Below are 19,487 nucleotides of genomic sequence, written 5' to 3' on the forward strand. Positions count from 1 at the left end.
GCACACCTGTAAGGAGGGTTTATTTTAAGCTTCTAACTTAAATTTTTGGTGTCAAGCGTGTTTTACAGGTGAATGTAGAGGAAGAGGAAATAGAAAGTATTAAGTCAAAGAGTGGGGCAAACATATGAGAACATGAGAAATTTTCCTCTTTCTTGTACTTTTTCATATTTCTCCTTACTGTTCACTTAACTCTCAGTCTTTGGTAGTTCATGTACATGGTGATGTTTCTGACAGTGCTTTGTAGATAATATTTTTACACTGGTGCTGGCTAAAAAACAGTGATGGAGCTCTATCTGAAATTCTTCATTTAAACCAGTTTAAATCATCCTGATATTGCTTAACTTAACCCTCTAAATCCTGTAGTATCATCTAATTGGGAAGGATGGTCTTAATTCAGCTTAGGAACCATCTTGTAAAGACATTTCATAGTGTTTCTTTTCACTATAGCAACATAAAGCACACAGAAGACAGAGTCCATAAAAGCCCTACAGAGGGTACCGTGGATTTGAGACTTGCTGCAGGATGATCAGCTGCATGAGCTGCGAGCTAAGATTAAGATTGTGTTCAGCTTATTTCACGTGTATGTATGAGACAGAGGGCGGCCTGCATTCTGCAGGCATCCAGTGATTACAGCGTGTGGGCATCTTTTCAAATTTATTTGAGACAGATTTGCTGTATTAAATAGTTCCTGAAAGCGATCTGGATGAGAATGTAGAACCCAAGTCTTGGAAAAGGTATTTTTGTGAAAGAGAGAACTTGGAATTCTGAAATGGGGAGCTGTGTGAAATGCCTTTTATATGTGTTAATGTTTGTGTACTGGCAAAACGTGGCAATGTTTTCTGCCCTCTGGTTTCCAAATTCATAATGACAATTTGTTATCCTTCAACTTCCACCTGCATTTAGAAGTGTTCCATTTTGCACGTGTACACGTGAATTTAGAATACTTGTTCTGAAATATCAAGGGTGAAGTCGTCAGAGTTGATTTTAACCATAATGAACGAGTGACATACATATTCTGACCTTTTTATGGCAGACAAATCTTAATTATTCCTCCCTATCAATTCATTGATTGATAACTGAGCTTTTCCAATTAAAGATTACTGGGAGATTAAGCTGGATTGCTAGAAAGACAAGTTGAGCTCTGACCAAGACCTGCCTTTGCTCTCTCTTAGAGGATGTTTCATCTGTAGTCAGCTGTAAAAGAAAAACCAACTTGTTGAATCATGGTCTGAAGCAACTGGTGATGGGCAATTGATTTGGGGCTATCACTTAGAGTGCAGCTTTTTAGGTCAGTACATGTAGTCTGTTTAGAAGATAGATTTGTTGGCTTTGTGGTATTGTTGTGTGTTTGTTTGCTTTTTGCCCTAGAAAGAGTAAAAATTAAGCGTTCCCTGCATTTTACTTGGTTCTAGAGAGGAAGGGAAAGTCGCATCAAGTACTGGAAAAGTCTGTTTCAAATCTGATCTGTGCCTGGAAACTGAGACAGAATAATCAAGCGAGCATTTTGGCACTTTTTTTTTTTTTCCTTCTCCTCCAATGACGTCTCACTCTACCACCTATAAATCTTTAGATTACCCCAAAGGAAGAGAATTTGTGGTGGAGTTGTATGTATTTATGGCCTCCTTACCCCAATTAGTTCTGTCACAGATGTGGAACAGTGGTCGTTAACCCAGAAGATGCTCCAACCCTAAAATGAGATAAGTTGGCATGTTCAATTTATGTGCATTTTTGTATTTCCAGAGGGAGAAAAATCTCATTTGCTGATAAAGCTACTGGTTTTAATTTAAAAAGGGGGATCAACCCAAGAATAACAGCTGTGATTCTGGAGGCTTCAGCCTGTCAGAGGATTCTAAGAAGTAATTGCCAGAAGACTGGAAAAACTGGCTATAAGTCATCTATCTGTTTAGAAAATGTAAATTGCTAACTCAGTGTAACTACAGAAAAGAAATATCAGTCCATATTCATTACGTCTTATTGCTCCTGGTGCATCTGAAAGCTTCCTAAAGACCTGAGAGAATTCAAGTAGTGCCTCCTAACTTACAATTTAGTAGAATTTGTGTGTAGAAAATAACTTAGAATACACAGGAGCATTCATGTGTATTTGCAATTGGAATGTGCAGCGGTGCATATCAACAGCCTCTAAGGAGCAGAAAATTTGAATTTAGTCTGATGGTTCTGAGAGCATTAAATGGCATTAGCTGAAGGGGACTTGGAAACAGAGCAACAGCCTCTAGCAGAGGAAAGAGCAAGGTGGGATGTGAGGCAGCTCTGGGCTCTGCTCGCTTTCAGAGGAGGAAAATCTAACAGATGTTTTCACACCTTGGGAAGGAGATTCTTGGATGTGCCTCGAAAGGAGTTAAGTGGCTGAAGGTTGTCCGTTGAGTCTGCAGATTATCCACCAAATGTTTCTCTCCTTTCTAGTCCTTCTGACTTTGCCCTAATAGTTTATACTTCATGTGGTCAAAACTCTTCAGGACTCCAATAGAGAGATTTTACCCTTCGTACATGTGAGATTAAGGCTGGTTACTAAATAGATAAAATTACAAACAGTAATGGATCACTGAAGTTGAAATTTTAAGGCTCCGTATGTCAAGGTCACGTAAGCATTACTCATATGCTGCTGTATCTTTAGGAGGGTGGGCAGAGGCCCTGTGCTTTTATGCATCTTCAGGTACTTAAGCGATCACATATTTTACTTAAATTCAAATGTTATTACTTTAAATTACAGGAGTTTAAATAATGTTTGTAACTGTTCATCCGTGCTGAGGTCTGCATTTACTTATAGTGTGCTACTGCCATTTGAATGCAAATATTCTAGCAATGTCTGGATTTGGATAAGGCTTTAAAGCAGTCAAACCACTGGAGAGCTGCAGTTAACAGGAGCCAGAGTTTGCTTAAACCACATTTTGACAGAACCAATTGTTCAGGGAAAATATTTTCTGTCTTGTTTTGTCCTGCTCCTCAGCTAGCTGTTTTTTGGTTTGTTTAAAAGACACAAGAAGTTGTAATGAGAAAATGTCGTGTTCAACTTGTGTGTGCTTAGAGCTGTGTGGTATGTAATTGCGTGAATAATTAGATGGTAGGTTTATTTATCTGTTTTAAATCCTGTTCTCCGTAATGTTTCACAAAAAGTGTCACGGGTGTAAAATCCCATAAGCAGTTATGTTGTTTTTTTTGCTATTAAAATACGTGGGCAAATTCCACCCATATGCAACAGAACGAAAAGTGAAACTGAAGACCAAAGACTTTCAGCATAAATATTTGTTTAAATCACTGCAGAGATGAATCTTTTTGAGGAGCAGAAATGTTCTGCATAAAAGCTAGTTTGGTATAAATCAATGCATTTTAATGGTTAATTGAGTCGACTTTATGGTAGTAATGGAAAAGCACAAACGTAAAAGATGAAAAATTGATTATTTAAATGATGGCTCAAAACCTGTGATTTGCATCACTGTGCATAAAATGGCTTTGTTTTGAATGAAGCCGGGGATAAAGCCCTTCCCTTCTGACAGGAGCAGTGCCATTGTTAGGCAATATCCTGCACCTTTGTCAGGTTGCAGCTTGCTCGGCTCTGGAGAAGCGAAGCACAAAGCTGGCCTCCCAGTTGCTTTTAATGAATACTGGCGGGTTTTTCCTATGTCCAAGAATTTGATCTGCAGGGTGATGCAGAGGTCAAGAACAAACGAGTGGTTGTCGCTCACCTCTGCGGAGCCAAGGCTTTCATTTGCTTTTTTTAGTAACTCTAGAGGAAGTGCCTGAACTTCTTTTTCAGAAGCGCAGTTTTAATTGGCATAGATAATGCAGCCTTAAGGGAGAGACACTTGTTCATCTGCCTTAGAAATAACAACTTTTGCACTTTTCTTTTTAGAACCGTGTAAATATTGTGCGTTTCATCAAAAGGCTTTGCATAAGTTCAAACTTCCTTCTATAACTGTTTCTTTCTCTGCTCCGTTTGCAATTATATTTTAATTCAAGCAGCTCTAAGTTAGCACATCTCCCTCGTTCTGATCCGCGTCCTCAGACTTTCTGTTTATCCTGTCAGAAAAGCGTCAGATGTTGGGGTTTTTTTTTCCCCTTTTTCAATTATAAGTTTTGTAATGCATCACGGATTTTGCTGACAGTCTTTAAGTTCTTGAAATAGCAGGCAAATTAACAGCAGATATTGAGTGTGAGGACTGGAAAACCGATTGGCAGCTCATGTGGTAGGATTCAGATATAGTGATGGGTTGGAATGGATCTCATTTCTTTTATTTCATAGTCTTAGCTGGCAATTAACTTGTGCCTGGAAGAAAAAAAAAAAAGGGAGGAATAGAAATTGAACTACTCAGCAATAAAGTTCTTTGCTGTGTAGTGGTGAGGAAGCCACGGGAAAGCTGGGCAGAGGCTTGGTGATGTCCCAGCTTTCCACGAGTTCTGGTTTATTCAGTAGAAGTCAGCAACCGAGCAAAGTGCTGGCAAAGACTGAAGTTTTCTGTCTGTGTGTTGAACAAACGCCCCACCGCCGTAGCGTGCTTGTGTTAAAAGGTGCAGGCTTCTGTTTCGTTTTTCTTGGCATTTGTCCCTCAAGCTTCTCATTTTAAGATGGAAGAATGTGTTCCCCCAGGTCCAGATTGCACTGTTCTGTTTACATTTTTTGCCTGGTCAGGAACGCCGCTGATTTTTCTTCAGTCTGCTTGATACCAGATTTGCTCTAAGCTAAACATTTTCCTGTTTGCTTCTAAAGGCTTTTTGGTTTTATTTTTCTTTAAAGAAATATTGGAATGTCTGTAATGTGAAATGGGTTATTGCATAAGTGATTTTAAATTCTGGAGTGCTAACCTCTCCCAGCTAACTCATTTTGAAAAGCTGTGCACCCCAGCACAGGAACAAACGATGAAGCCTTAAGCATTCCTTCAAGCTCTGCTTCTACACAAATAGGAGCTTTAAGGGTATTCATTGCTGGTTTAACATGCAAACTGTTGATTTATGGCTGGAAGTCTAGCCAGTTCAAACAAATAGGCATAAAATAGTGGCTCTCCTAACTCTTAAATTCTCCCTATTGTGGAAACAGGGATCTGAGCTTCTTCAGTGTAGTACCAAACTGACTGAGGCAACCTACGCTGTCTCTTTTAATTCCTGGACCATTTTCAGTTCAGTGGGTGCTAGGCAAAACAGCAGAGGTCCAGAACAAGTGTCACCTGTGCTTTTCAGAGGCTAGTTAATGCTGGTGATCTCATGCTTGTAGATTAAAATTTATTTGCTCAACAACAACGTAATTTTGATGTGTAAGTTGTGTGTGCAAAGTCTGCAAAGTCTGCTTCTAGACCAGGGGGAAGAATTTACATTGCTCAGACGATGGTGGCGGTGAGCTCCTTGCTGTGATGGTGATAAAAGTAGAAGAGAAATGGAAGAGCAATCAAATTTGAAAAGCAGTACATGAATGTAATAAAAGTAAGTCATATAGCAAGTGACCAGATTTTGTTAGCTCCCAATGAAGGCTAAGATTTCTCATGACTTTCTTGAAGATTATTTGGGTTGTATTTATCTAATATTTATTGATCAGAATGCTAACTTTAACCAGTTTAAAGTGTTTAATGGAACTCACAGAAGCTATGAGATAAAGCAGAAATTGCAATAGCACTCCAAATAAGAGAACACTGATTGTGAATCTGAGCGTAGATGGAAAGGTCAGGAGTGACAACTACATTCATCAGATTTTCATGAGAATCCTTGTGGTAGAATAGATTCAGCATTTAATTTCACAAATGGTCAAGACTCACAGATTCAGCTGAAAGTCAGTGAGACCACTGTGTGTTTACCACCTCTACAATGTTGAGGTGCTAGTTAATTTTTTGCTTTGTGTGTATCTCAAGTATGGGAGCCGCTGCCGTTCCTCACTTTATCAGTTAAGCTTCCTCTGAGCAGGATGCCAGTGTAGTCAGAAGGACTGGTTGTGGTACCTGCTGTAATTGTGTACAAACAGGAGCAGGCTGGGTGCATGCACAGCATGCAGGGAGAAAGCAACCAGTTACCACCTAGTAACTCCACTCGTCTGCAGAATTTTGGTTGAAGCATCTCTGTAAACAAGGTAGCAACCTTTAATATGTGTGCTTCATATCTCATGCCTGGAATGACAGAAAGCTGTGTGGTCTGCTTCCTCAGAAAGGCAGTTTATTTCTGCACGTGTGCATCAGTGTCTCACAGTCGCTAACTGTAGTGCCCCATTGGGAAAGGCTTGTGAGTTTGTACCCTGAGAATATACTTACAGACTGTGCATTGCCTCAAAATCTATATGGAAAAAAAAAAAAAAGCTTTTTGTAAGAAGGGAATCTTTGTCTCCTTTTCCTGGCACAGATTTTAATGCATCTTGTTTCCAAATCTGCGAATGTAATAAAAAGAAACCCCAGGAAAAATGTTCTCTCTAACACCTCTCCTGGTGTTCCATCTGGGCTGTTTGGGGCACGTCCATATCCTGCATAGCAGGAAGATGTAGGAGAAATGGAAGCTGAGCGCTAACCTGCTGAAAGCTGCACTCCTACACGTTTCAACATGGGATGCCCCATACACAGTGATCAGGAGTATGTGCATCAAAACTTGGTTTTTTCAGTTCTTAGTAATTCCTCTCCTTCTGCTTGTGAACCTAACGTAGGTTTTATATTTGCTGAAAAACCTAGAAAATACCATTTTAAGACAACGTCTTCCATTGTCTAACTTGAAGATGCTTTTTGATGAACTCCTAGATTTAAAAGTTTGAGAATGATACCGCTGGTGTTTGTGTGATTATAGCACTGCGAGAGGCTGAGTTTGGGGAAAGCCTAGAAAATGTGGAGATAAGCCTAAATCATTCTGGTAGAGCTTGGTTTATTGTTTAATCTTTCTGTCAATAAAGAGATACTTTGAAACATGAATGATGAATTGTATCCTCTTCGAAGTTAAAGGATTTCCTTAGTTCATTCAGGGTTTTGGACACCAGATTCCATGTCCTCTCACAGCATCTCTGCTGGGCCTTAGCTGCTGCTGCTGTGCTGCAGTGGCAGCAGAGCTTGAGCCCTTTGTATGCCAGCACTGTAGTTGCTGAGCTATGTCTATATAACTGAAAATTTTGTAACAACTTTCTGCAAATTTTCTAATAACCTCATCTCAACAACAAATAAAGTGATATTTAAGAAGAAAATAGCCCTTATTTCAGAGAGAAGTTTTGATTGGGTATAAGTTTGGAGTTAAAATACAGGTTAGCCATTGTGAGATGCATAGGAAGCTTGCCCATCCGTACATGAACTGCTTTAGCACAGAAGATGAGATCTCACTGTAAGGACGTGTCTTTAGCTGGTAATTACTAGCAGTCAGCCTACCCAGACTTGTACACCTTTTCTTATTTATATTCCGATCCTGTAACCTTCCCTATTCTCATGTGCCTGTGTTCTATTAATCTGCAAAACAGGGCTCGACTTGTGATTAGTCCTTAGAGGTTGTTTCTATTAATCAGGCTGCAAAACAGGTCTACTTGGATGTTCTGCTGCAAGTGCCTAATGTGCTTTCCTCACCAGTCCGTGGCGCAGGGCTGCTGGGCTTCTCCTAAATAGCAATGAAATTAGAAATGTCTGCTGCACTTCTTGTTTTTGCATCTTGATTGTGTTGCTGTGGGATGGGGAGAATGGAAAGAGGAAAATAATTGCGGTTTCACAGAAAACTGCTCAAGTTGGTGGCTCTGTGTGTTTGCTAGAGAGGTGAGCAGCAGCTGCAGGAAGGAGCTGGCATTGCAGAGTGCTTGCTGGGCACCCCAGCTTTGTGTGTTAGAACTAGAATCTAAGCTTTGATTACAGAAGGAAGGTGAAGTTCGTAGCTCTGCTTAGAGAGTTTTAAAGAAGCACCTGGCCCTGTGATAGTCAGAGCTGTTAAAGATACTGTGTATTTTTATGGTGTAGGTAAAGGCTACGCAGATTTCTACTGATCTAAAATACATAAAAATCAGGGCGTTGGTGGAATATAAATGGAAAGTCAACCCCACAAGCTAAACTGATTTATAACGCTTCCAATATTAGAACATATTGTAAAATTTGAACAATAAACAACATACGTGGTGAGAAACTAATTTAGTTTCATTATATAAGATATCACTAACTATAAAAGCTTAACAATTTATGATTCCAATTAAATATAGTATTTCCTCCTGGTAGCAGGAAAACATCTATTTTCAAAATGTATTAGAGAAACAAAACAGATTCCTAGCTATTTTTTCCTGTATTGTTCATTAGGCTGGATTATTATTGCTTTTCAATTTCTGTTACAATTATTACATATTTCCATGTCAGATGAAGACTGTCTGTCACTGACCTGAAGAAATAGGACTGTGTGCTGGAAAGCAAGCAGGAGGAGAGGCAGCAGGGTTTGTCTGAGCACAGTGCTGCTCTCACTGCCTGCATTGCCATTTTTTTTCCATTTCCACAATACATGCCTCAGTTTCACCAGCACACGGGTTCGGCCCCAGTGCAGTAAGCATCAGAATTGTTGGCTGTGGAGCAGCACAGGTCCTTCATGGCATCAGCTGCAGGCTAACTGCTGATTGACGTGCTGCCTCCCCCTGACACACACTGCTCCATTGGGCTGTTTGTCTGCCGTGACCTTTTGTGGCCCCCGGAGCAGAGGTGAATGGCAGTGCCGTGCCTCCTTCCTGGTGCTGACACAGTGCAGGTGCAATCCTTGGGGCTGCATCGTAGCACCGACGTGATGCTGATGTGCGGAGCTGAGCGAGTGCCTTCTGCACCCCCCAGTAACCTGTGTCAGAGCAATTAGGGCAAACGGGTCCCCAGATGTACCATGCTTTGCAAATACTTGCGTCCAGGTGTGTTTGCTTCTGTGCCTCGAGGAAGGGCTGCAGGGATTCTAGGTTACCTTGTTCTTTTCCCCGTGGCATGTTGGAGATGTTCCAGCACACTAATAACCCTTTGAAGGTACCACGCAACAAAGCTGGTTTTTGCAGGTTTGCAGAGCAGCAATAACAGTCATTTAAACCAACAAATTAGGAGTGGTTTATAGCATGGAAAGTGTTTTTCTTTGCGCTTCTAACCAGCTTTAGGTAAGGCTCTTTAAAAGCCACCGTTGTGAAGGATCACATATATTGTACTCATTAGGAATTCAGGAAGAAATAGAGCCTAAATGGTTTTCTATAGTCCCTTTCTGGTCATTTCATTTTCACCATCTCTTTCTACTGATATTTTTTCCTTATCGTCTCCTCAGTTATCAGAGAAATCACTCTTCCTGCATTGATTCATTTCGACTGCAGTCTGGAAGGCACAGAGAATCAAATTAACTAATATTTTACTTTTGCATGTGATTAATGCTAATGCTTACAAAGAAGAAAATACTTTACTGTGATTTAATTTTCATTCTCCAGTTGATTCCCAGTGATTTAATTTTGCAGAAGGTTGTCTCCCTGCTTATTGTCCCTTATGGAATTGTTGAAGTTGAGATGGAAAAAGACCTATTAAGTGGTTCTGCTATTGCAGGGTTGTCTCCTGCGCTGTATTTTTGAATGTTCTTCACTCACTGAACTGCAGTGAAAAAGACTTTTTAGAAACTTCCCTTCAGGATTATTCCTTTGTTTGGTAGGTGCTATGCGTGGGGACTGGCATTCCGCTTACATTCTTCCTACATTTATTTTCTTTCTTTAAAGATCCAAGTTGTCTCACATTTGAAGTGCCTAAAGGCTTCTTCACCTTTCCCAATGTTTATGTTCTCGTGCCTTTCAGCTCCTGTTTTACTTACATTATGTATTCAGTCTTTGTAATCCTTCCACGTTCATCTTTCTTGCTCCATCTTAATTTCTGATGAGGCGGTTGGTATATTATTTATTTTTAATACATACATTTTCCCCGGGTGGTCGTATTCTTATTCTTTTTATTTTTTTTAAATCAGTACAAGAGGCTGAAAATCTAAAGCCCAGTGTTCTGTAGGACCATCACTGCTAAACATAATGGATGTTGAGTGGGAACACTTGGCTAGTTGGAACGCTGATTTAGTATGGCAACTGTGTGTGTGTCACTGCTTCTGCAGGAAGTCCAGTCTTGCATTGCGTTGTCTTTGATGTCTTGTGATACATCCGTGTTCATGTTGCAAGCTCATACATAATTTGCTGTCAGCTGCTGCCCTTAGGTCTTTTGTTTCAGCCTAACGACTTTCAGGTTTCTCCCTCTCTCTGCTTATTTACATTTTAAAATTCTTCTCAGATGTATTAGCCTTTATTTTTTCAGAAGGAATCCCGTTTTCTGTGTTTCTAACCTCCTTCTACGGGAATTTCTTTCCCCTCTGTCATGTTTATAACACCTCTCACTATATTGAAATCTGTGAATTTAATTAGCATTTTGTTTACCCATTCTTCCAGATCATTAATAAAGATGTTAAATAAAACTGATCCTAATACCAATCCCTGTAGCATTCCACTAGCACCTCCCTTGTGCTGCTGCAGCCTATTTGTTTCTAGCCCTCCAGCCACCTTTCATCTATGGGATGCTTCTAACAGGCAAGCCAATTCCACAGCTTTTCCTAAGGACTGTATGGTGTTTTGATGAAGTCTAGGGTGATATAATCTACCATATTATTTTTGCATTTTAATTTAATTTTCGCAATTTCCCTGCTAGTGCTTTATGTAGAATTCTTCCACCAGCACTTAAAGCTTTGGACTGTCTTTTGTTTGTCGGAAGGCATTGTGGGCAGAGCTTTGTTATGCTGTACTTATGTATCTGTACACTTGAATTTTCATTCACGTGTTTGCAAAAACAACAGGAAACTCCTGACTTCATTTCCAGTGCATGCATCAACCCTTGTGAAATTCCTAAGATTTATGTATCTGCTTAAGTTTAATTTGGGCTTACGTGCTTTCCTGCTCTGCAGCTTGGGGGAATCGCTGGGTAGTCCACTGAATTTACATCCCATTTGAAATCCGAGATATTCTAAGTTGCAATAGGAAGAATCCTTTGCTTCATTGTTCCCTCTTACATTGCGTGCATCTGTATGAATTTGAACAAGTTGCATCATCAGCAATTGGAAAAAAAAAAACAATTTTGGGAAATTTCAGTTTATTTTATGTGTTTTAGGCTTGAGTTTACAAGCACAGTACGCAAATTTATTTTTACATTATGTAGTGTAGTGTGGAGAGTTTATTTGTTGCAGCTCGGTTGGAGTGGCACGCTGTTCAAATCAGAGCTGGATCATAATAACTGGAAGAAGAAAAGGTATTAAAATATGGGTCACAGCCCTGATTTACGACTGTGCTAATCCAGAACTACAGTAACATAAAACCAGAGCACTTGTTGTTACGTTTGTGCTGGGGAGCAGAGCAGTCTGAGCAGAGAAATCCCCCTCACCACTCACAGCACTCATAAATCACTGCCGCCCCTGCGCCAGGACTTGCTGCTCCCCACACTGAGCCCAGCGGCCTTTCCAGTGACACCAGGCAGGGAGGTGCTGTGTTAAATGACTTTAAACACAGGGATTTTGGTGTCACCCTGCCAGCATTAAATGCCGGTGGAATTGAGGAAGGGGAGGGAGGCTGGGGCGCAGAGATCGCAGGCCACAGGTCTGCAGTCAGTAGTGCTGGCCCTGAGATCTGCCTTATTTTACCCGCTGATAACAGGCTGCCCCCAGTCAGATGTATTTCTGACTCATTGTCCAGAGTACAAAACAGGGAGATCTGCTGGCTGCGGGGCAGACGGGGCTATTGGTTGCATTTAACATTCTGAACTGGCTGAGCTGGTGCTGCTTTGGTGCTGCGGTGCCTTGTTTTAGGGTTTGTTTGGGGTTTGATCTAGTGCTGGCTTCCCTGAAGTGGGGTTTACTGTCTTGTCGAACCATGGATCTGGACAGAGTGCTGCAGTGAGATCTAATAATAATGAATGGTGAGAGCTGCAGGTCTGGTGTCTGCTTGTACTTTGAACATAAGGCTGTTTCATTTAAATTAAAGTGCTTTGTGCATAAAGCAGGCATTAGGAGCTCGCCATGATATATTTTTAAACAGCATTGTTTGTCTGGCTTACATTTTTAGTGGGTTGAACTCTTGAGGAGAAATCCATTAGGAAGTTACAGCACCCTCACATCAAAAATCCACGTGATTTGCTCTTATGCAAACTGAAAGCCAGTTGTACACAGGTCACCTGCTGTGAAATAATTTCAATTCAGACAGTTTTCAGAAGGGTAAGTAGGTGAGAGGGAGATGCAATAAAAGCATCGGTTTATTCAGGAGATGAACTGCTGGGTCACGGGCTCCTGGAGCAGAGGAGAGCAGGTTGCAGGAGCATGCATTTCCTACAGTGCAGGGAACCATGGAGCTGTCCAGGATGTGTTTGTCACTGCTTAGCAGTGTGTTGCATGTATGCAGTGTTAAGTTGTGATGCTCCAAAGGCAATCTCTTCAGGAGCTATGACTAGAAATTAACATCTCTTCCTGCAGTCAGGTCCATCGATGCCTTTTGTTAGTGGGTGGTTTTCTGCAGCCCCACTGCAAAGACTGTGCACACACACGTGTCAGAAATGCCTCTGAATTCAATAGTTAGCACAGGTACTACGCAAGTAAGAAGTATCTTCAAGGAGACCTGATCCTCCTGACCATCTCTCGAATGGCGCTGGGTTGGTATGCATCGTGCTAATGATATGCCCATTTTTATTTTTTCTATTTGATCTGTATTAATTGTTGCAAACTGCAGCAATTGGTGGAACTGAATTTTTCAAGATTGTTTGTAGAGCTGCAGACTGCCAGGCAGCTGCCACATATGCTCACCATGCTCCCAGCTAAAGGGCTGCTTGGACGCCAGAAGGGCTGAGCATATGGGGAGGGCTCTGGCACTGCCTGGCTGCACAGGAACGGGAAGGAACTTGGTTCTTTGTCTTCGTTTCTTCAGCTGCAAACCGGGGCTGTTCATGTTTGTTTACACACTTCTCTACTTGCTGCTTGGACAGTGGCATGAACATTGGAAGTACTGTGAAAATGCCAAGCATTACTGTTCCTTATTTTTAGTAAGATGACCCAGCAAGGTACTGACCAGGTGCAGAATTTCATGAATGATTTCAAAGAATCTGGTGGCCCTCCTTTTGATGTTTGTGGATTTGCCTGAGCACGTTGCTGGATTGTGCCACTGAAAGCTAAGTAGGTGTCTATTTCTTGTAGGATGAGAAAGGGTAGATTTGAGAAGAGGAAAAGATAGCTGTGGTGCTTGAAGTGGGAGCTGATAACGTGTCATTTCAGGACACTTGAAGCCCTCTTCTGCCAAAAAAAAAAAAGGAAGGTTAATAAAAGTCAAGCATTGAGTTTGCTTCCTGAACATTTTGCTTGGGATGATAAAGGCACCACTGAATAATAGTTTATCAAGAATGATTAAAAGAATACAGACCTGAGTCTGTACTGCAGTACAGCAGAGTTAAAGAAAGCTGCCTGGATGACAGCTAGAAATATGATGCCTTCTGGTTGGCTCCTGTGTGGCCAAGGACCCCACAATGCCTGAGGAACAGCTCTGCAGCTGTGGCTGAGGGCACGGTGCTCCAGGCCTGGCTTGCCTTCCCTAGGTAATAGGGAAAAACAGAAGGCTGGCCCTGCCTTCAGCCATGCCCAGAGCGAGGTCTGTACCTGAATGCCTTTCAGAACTTCTCTGAGGAGCTGATGAGCTCACAACAACCACAGCAGCCCCCCATCTCTGCTCCAGATCCAAGCCACATGCTTTCCCAGTGCTGCTTCATGGTGCGTGCTTCTCCTATGGAGGATCTGGAAAGGGGAGCTAGATTTCAAAGGGACTTAGACTCGTATTCAGATTTGGATCTCACATGCAAGCACCTATGGGAAGAAACACAGCTTTGTAACTTACCATAATACAAATACTCACTCCTGTCTACTAATGCAACCTCCTGCTCTTTATTTAAAATCGAACCAGGAGATTCAGCCTTCTGTGAAAGGCCCTTCCCAGGTATTTGTGAAAAGAAAGCTGCAATCCAGGCAGTGAAAACTGACACTTCTTCCTACCTTCTTTCAAAAGCCGTGATGAAATGTAGGGCCTGTTATTGTATATTTATTCAGGCATCAATCACAATCAAGCCTCCTGCTTGTTCATCTGTAAGGGCATTGTAAGCCTATTTTTATCAGTTCCTTCCTGTACGACAGCCAGTTAAAATAGCATGAGTAAGGGGCAGAAATATCTTAATGGATTCGGTTCCCAGAGATATCAGTGACCAGAGGAAGAGTTTTGCCCAAATTTCTTCCTGTGCTGATAAGGCAGACAAGCGGTGACGGGGTGCAGGAGGAGGGCATGCTGCTGAGGAGGAGGGAGCAGGGCTGGGGAGGATGAAGCACTGCTGGTACTGGGGAGGGCCACAGGAGGCTTGGCGTTGCTCCTTGCCCACCTACCTGCTCGTACAGGGCTGTTGAGTTGGTTTAGAGGGCGAGTTAGCTTGAATGGAGGTAGGCTTTATAATTAGACTTAATCTGGTTTTACCTTGGTGCTTTTTAAACTATGAATTACTCTTTATTTGAAGCAGGTTTGTTCTTTGCTGATTTGCCACGTTTCATTCTTGGTAACCTGAGCATTAACTCTCCTTACTTGTATTTAAGTAACAGATTATCTTGCTGTGCCTTTCCATTTTTATTTTACCACTACGTTAGTGAATGCATTTTACATTATTCTGGATATAGAATGGTAAATTATGCTTTTTTACTGTTTTTGGCATTAATTCAAGCAACCTTTGAGTGCAAATTAGAATGAATTTATGAATAAACACAGAACGCTTAAAAACTTTTACTAGAATAAAGCTACCCTACAGCTGCTGACCGTACAAAGTAAATTTGTCTCAGCAATTTTTTTGTGTGTCTCATAGACAAAGTGTTACCTCTGTCTCAGTTTCTAATTGAGCTATTGTTCCTGGTCAAGCTAGTCTTTCCAGATTGCAGAGATAGTGGCCCTAGTCTTTCATTCTGAGGTTTTATTCATAAATTGCTGGTGGCACCTTTACTTTTCCAATTCCCAGCCTATTTTTTTCATTTTAGTTAAATATTAATATGAATTTGTGTAGGCTGAAGTTAAAAATGTATTCTCTTTGCACCAGAAGCAGAGACTAATCCAGTATAATCTTCCTCAGCAAACTGTTTCTAAGAACTTATTTGGGGACTTCTGCCAGTTCAGTGGTTTGACTTCTAAGTTTAGCAACGATTAAACAGTGCTCACTTCTTAGAATATTAATTATTTTTATATTGGAAGTTTAGTCTTCATATGAATAGTTACAGATTGCATTAAATGTTGAAAATAAAAAGATATCCAAAACAGCAATAAAAGCGTATGTAAGATAGGATAGAACTCATCATGTAAAGACTCAAAAATGAAATGAAATAAGCCAGAAATGTAAGTTCATCTCTCCCCAACCATTTAGTGTTGTGAATCTTAGTAATTTTTGCTGCATATCTATGATAAACAGCAAAGGAAAGCCGCATGTCAAACGACTTGGTAAATTTATTTTGAATGCACGGTTTGTAAGTTCATTAAAAGTTGGTCAGCCGCAGCAATTTTCTCTCTTTTAATGACACAGAGGTAAGCGTTGGTGTGAACAAAAGATAATATCCTAGCTACAGTAATAGTGGCAGTGGTGGGGATGTGTGAATTATACATATTGTAGCTTTCATGTCATGCTTTCAAATGTAGTTGTGTGCTGCACTTTCCTCTTGCCCCGCAATGATGGTAACATTTCAGGCGAATCCATTTTACTTCAGCAAGCACTGAAGGAGAGAGCAAAATTGGTGAATTTATCAAACCTCCTTGATTTGATGCTCTGTTCCAGAAACTGAACTTTTTCAGTAGTGTGGGGATTGTTAAAATGGCAGCAAGAAGTCCGTGGATTGTGGTTTCACAGAATCACAAGGGTTGGAAGAGACCTCAGGAGATACCAAGTCCAGCCCCCTGCTGAAGCGGGTTCCTACAATAGGTCACACAGGTGGGTGTCCAGGCAGGTCTTGAATATCTCCATGGAAGGAGACTTCACAAGATCTCTGGACAATCTGTTCCAGTGCTCTGTCAGCCTTACCATACAGGAGTTCTTCCACACATTAGTACAGAACTTCCTACATACAAGTTTTAGGCCATTACTCCTTGTGCTATCAATGGATGTTGCTTCCAGGCTTGGTTTGTGAAATAGGCAGTCAGGTTGCTGAAAGGAAGCAGAGCAGCACATCCTGCAGACTGCTGTGTGAGAGATGGCGTTTGTTAGAAACAGCCCCCCGAGTGTGTGTCAGTGATTGTACTTACTTAAGTACTTGTGGAAATAAAATTTTCCTGCTGTTCTTGCTTTCTCACTGTGTTTTCTTATATTTTCTTTTATGGTTTTTTTTTCCTACAGGGAGCTCGTATGGATAGTCACTAACATGTCTGTAATTGTGTGAGACTTTGTTAGCTGTAAGGAAGATGGTGCTTTGTAAATGAGGTGATATCCAGAGCTGACTTCAACTTTCATTGAATTCTGTGAGCATTTGGTCTCAGCCTTCTGATTGCACCTTCATAGTTTTCAAACATTTTCATAGCATTACCATCAGCAAAATATGTTTTGCAACAACCCTGCAGTAAGTGATTAGCCCTAGTCCCTATGTGCATGAATAGCAGCAGAGAAATATGAAATGCTTTGCCAGTTGTCACCTGGAATTAAATCTGGGGCAAACTTGTAGTTTCAGTGGGAGCTGTATTTGCAGTTGTTGTAAATAGTGTCAAATCAAGACACTGTTCTTATAGGGATTTTAGCAAACATGTGCATAAAGGGTAAATGTTAGGTTATTAAACATACACAATGACAACTCATATTTACGAATGTGCAGCTCTTGTCTTGCAAGTCAGCAGGCTGACCTGAGTGGGCTTTGCACAAGGAAATTGGCTGTGGTGGCTGTGCAGCATTGGTGCAGCAAAGAGAAGTGTGTCTCTGGCTTTTAACGAGGTAGCCAGAGGATGAGGTTACAGTCATTTCTAATCTGCCAGAACTGTAGAAGGTTTTCTTGGCTATGTAGTAGTACCTGATTGTGGTACCATGCTACAAAACAATATAAGTAAGTTTCCTATAGTCATCACAGTGAACACTCAGATAATTATCTCTGCTAGTTACCCTTGATGATTTTCAGAACTTAGTATCTTTAAATATGCTACCAAAGAATATCTGTTTCCACAAATAGTGTGAGTAAAAGACTTGATAATTAAATCATTTTCTCTTTGAGAAGAATAGAATTGCCATCTAAAATATTTATAGGAAGTATCTCAGTGACCGTATCGTGTATCAAGTCAAGTTTGAAATCACCATTTCCTATAGCTTCAGTTCAACAGAAGTTAAAATATCTTTACATAACGTGAGTAGAAGTTAAAAGTGTTATTAGTCTCTATTTTATCATGAAGTGCTGTTGTCAAGAAGATTCCCAAGGGCACCAAAGGGAGAAAAAGAATCAGAAAAGAGGTACCCACTTTCCAATGAAACACAGCATAAGGAAAATGTCAGATTAGTATGGTTCCAAACAGAAATATAGAATGCTAAGATAGCTAGGAGATTTCATGCTGAGCTGGCAGAATGGTATAGTTCAACTGAGAATCTGTTTGTTTTCAAAATCCATGCTGAAAGCACTCAGTTATAAAAGTGTTTGCAGCATCTGCATCGGTTCTTTGGAAAACTTGCTAGATGCCAGCTTGCATTTTTAGGTCCTGCGTAACTTTCTGACTGTGGTCCTCTGAGTCTGATCCAAAGCTTATCAAAGCCAGTAGGATCTCTTCCATTGATTTCAGAAGGCATTAAATTATGTGCTTGATCTGAAGATCTCAGTCAGACAACAGATAAGGAAGATTTAAATGCTGCACTCGAATTTTTGCCTGACTAAGGACTTTGGATTCACATTATGAAGAGCAGGGGTCCAAGTCGCCCATATCTCCATCCCAGTGCCAGCTTTGGCATCTAAATAACTTAGAAGTTTATTTTCTGAATATGACTTCTGGTTTTTTTGCCAGCAAAAGTGTCTTATTTTAAAAACTGTTGCTTCGAGAAGGTATCAGTTCATTATGTAGGTGATAATGAAAGATTAGGGATGAAAGCCAGCTCCCTCTGAAATCAATATCATTGGCTCCTCAGTTCTACAAAGCCAGAGTTTCATTTCAAAAATTAATTTGGAAGACAAAAGCCTTCCCAGGAAAAAGCATAGCCAATAAATAGAGGACCCTTACAGCCTCTCTGCTTTTCAGCTGTGCCTTACATACCGGAGAGGGAAATATAACTATTTGAAGCTATATCTGAAATTCCTCCATAGCAGTTTTCTTATAAACTACTACAACTTTTACCAAATAATTGTAATTTTTACAAGAGGAAAAAAAAAAGTTTTGAATTTTTAGCATGTGTTTGTGATGTGGTTCAATGCTAACACTCTTTAGAAAGGCAGATGGAAAGGGTAAAGGAAAACATCTAATCCACACAGCACCTTTATAATAACCCTGTTCATAACGTGGGCTGAAGATGGAGAGCTTTTTAAGTTAGATTGTGTGGACCTGAAAGCACCAATGCTGAATATTTTATGTGAAGCTTGTCAAGGTCCTTTACTAAAATAGCTTAAAAGCAGTATCACAGTTGCCTTCGTATAAGCATTGCACATTTGAAAGATGAAACATGCCAAAGGGTTTTCAGTATTGCTAGTAGTTGGTGTATCAATGCACTTTTTTTAGGCTTCAAATGTTATATGCTGTATATATATAAATATATATGCACACGCAAACAAACACCTTTCTTACCACTTTTTCTGTGGAAGTTTTATTGCATATATTCATGATGTTCCTTAAGGTAAAGTCAGTGGGGTTGTTGAGGGTTTTTGTTTTTGGTTTTTTTTTTTTTTTTGCATTTAAAAGCTGAGAATGTAAAACAAACTGAGTTGCTCAGCTGCCCCTTTACTAAAAGGGGAAAGAAAGCAGCCCCTGCATTCCTCCCCATCAGCCCGCAGACAAGTTGAATTGCTCGTGGCAAGGGTTGGTGCTCTCCATTGCCTCTAAAGGAGCCCCAGAAGCTAGCTTGGACCAAATGTATTAGCAGGCTTGCGTTTGTTCCTGATGCACTGTAAGAAATAAAGCTGCAGCAGGGGTAAACTCACCTCGGTAAGGGAATGGTGCTGCAGGCACACAGCAGTTCTGAGCACTGTGGAAAACTTGCTCTGATGACAACCAGCAATAGCTTGTATTCCATCAGGTGTATTAGCTAAGTGTTTAAAATACAAGTTGCAGTGAAGCAATTAGACATTGAAACAGCAAGTTAAATGTGACTTTTCTTAAAGGAGAGGGGTATTTGCAGGCAGCAGTTCTACTGCTCTATCATTTGACAACCAAGATCAATGAGGACTTATATGTTTTGATATGCAAGTATTTCAAACTGCTTTAACATCATATGAAATCGCCTTCATTTTCTTTGTTCTTTGTTTCTATTTGATTGCAGTTGCTCAGCACGTAACATAGAGTATTTTTTGAAATTGGTATATCTGTTTGC

At 40.6% G+C, this 19,487-nt stretch overlaps 1 protein-coding gene across 10 annotated transcripts in view; it reads left to right on the top strand.

The window, feature by feature from the left end:
* MPPED2 (metallophosphoesterase domain containing 2) overlaps positions 1–19,487 on the top strand; it is a 194,172-nt gene that overhangs the window by 131,452 nt on the left and 43,233 nt on the right. The gene's annotated exons all lie outside the window — the stretch shown is intronic.

This window comes from Phasianus colchicus, chromosome 5 (genome assembly GCF_987193195.1).
Source record: "Phasianus colchicus chromosome 5, bPhaCol1.hap1.1, whole genome shotgun sequence".
Taxonomy (NCBI): domain Eukaryota; kingdom Metazoa; phylum Chordata; class Aves; order Galliformes; family Phasianidae; genus Phasianus; species Phasianus colchicus.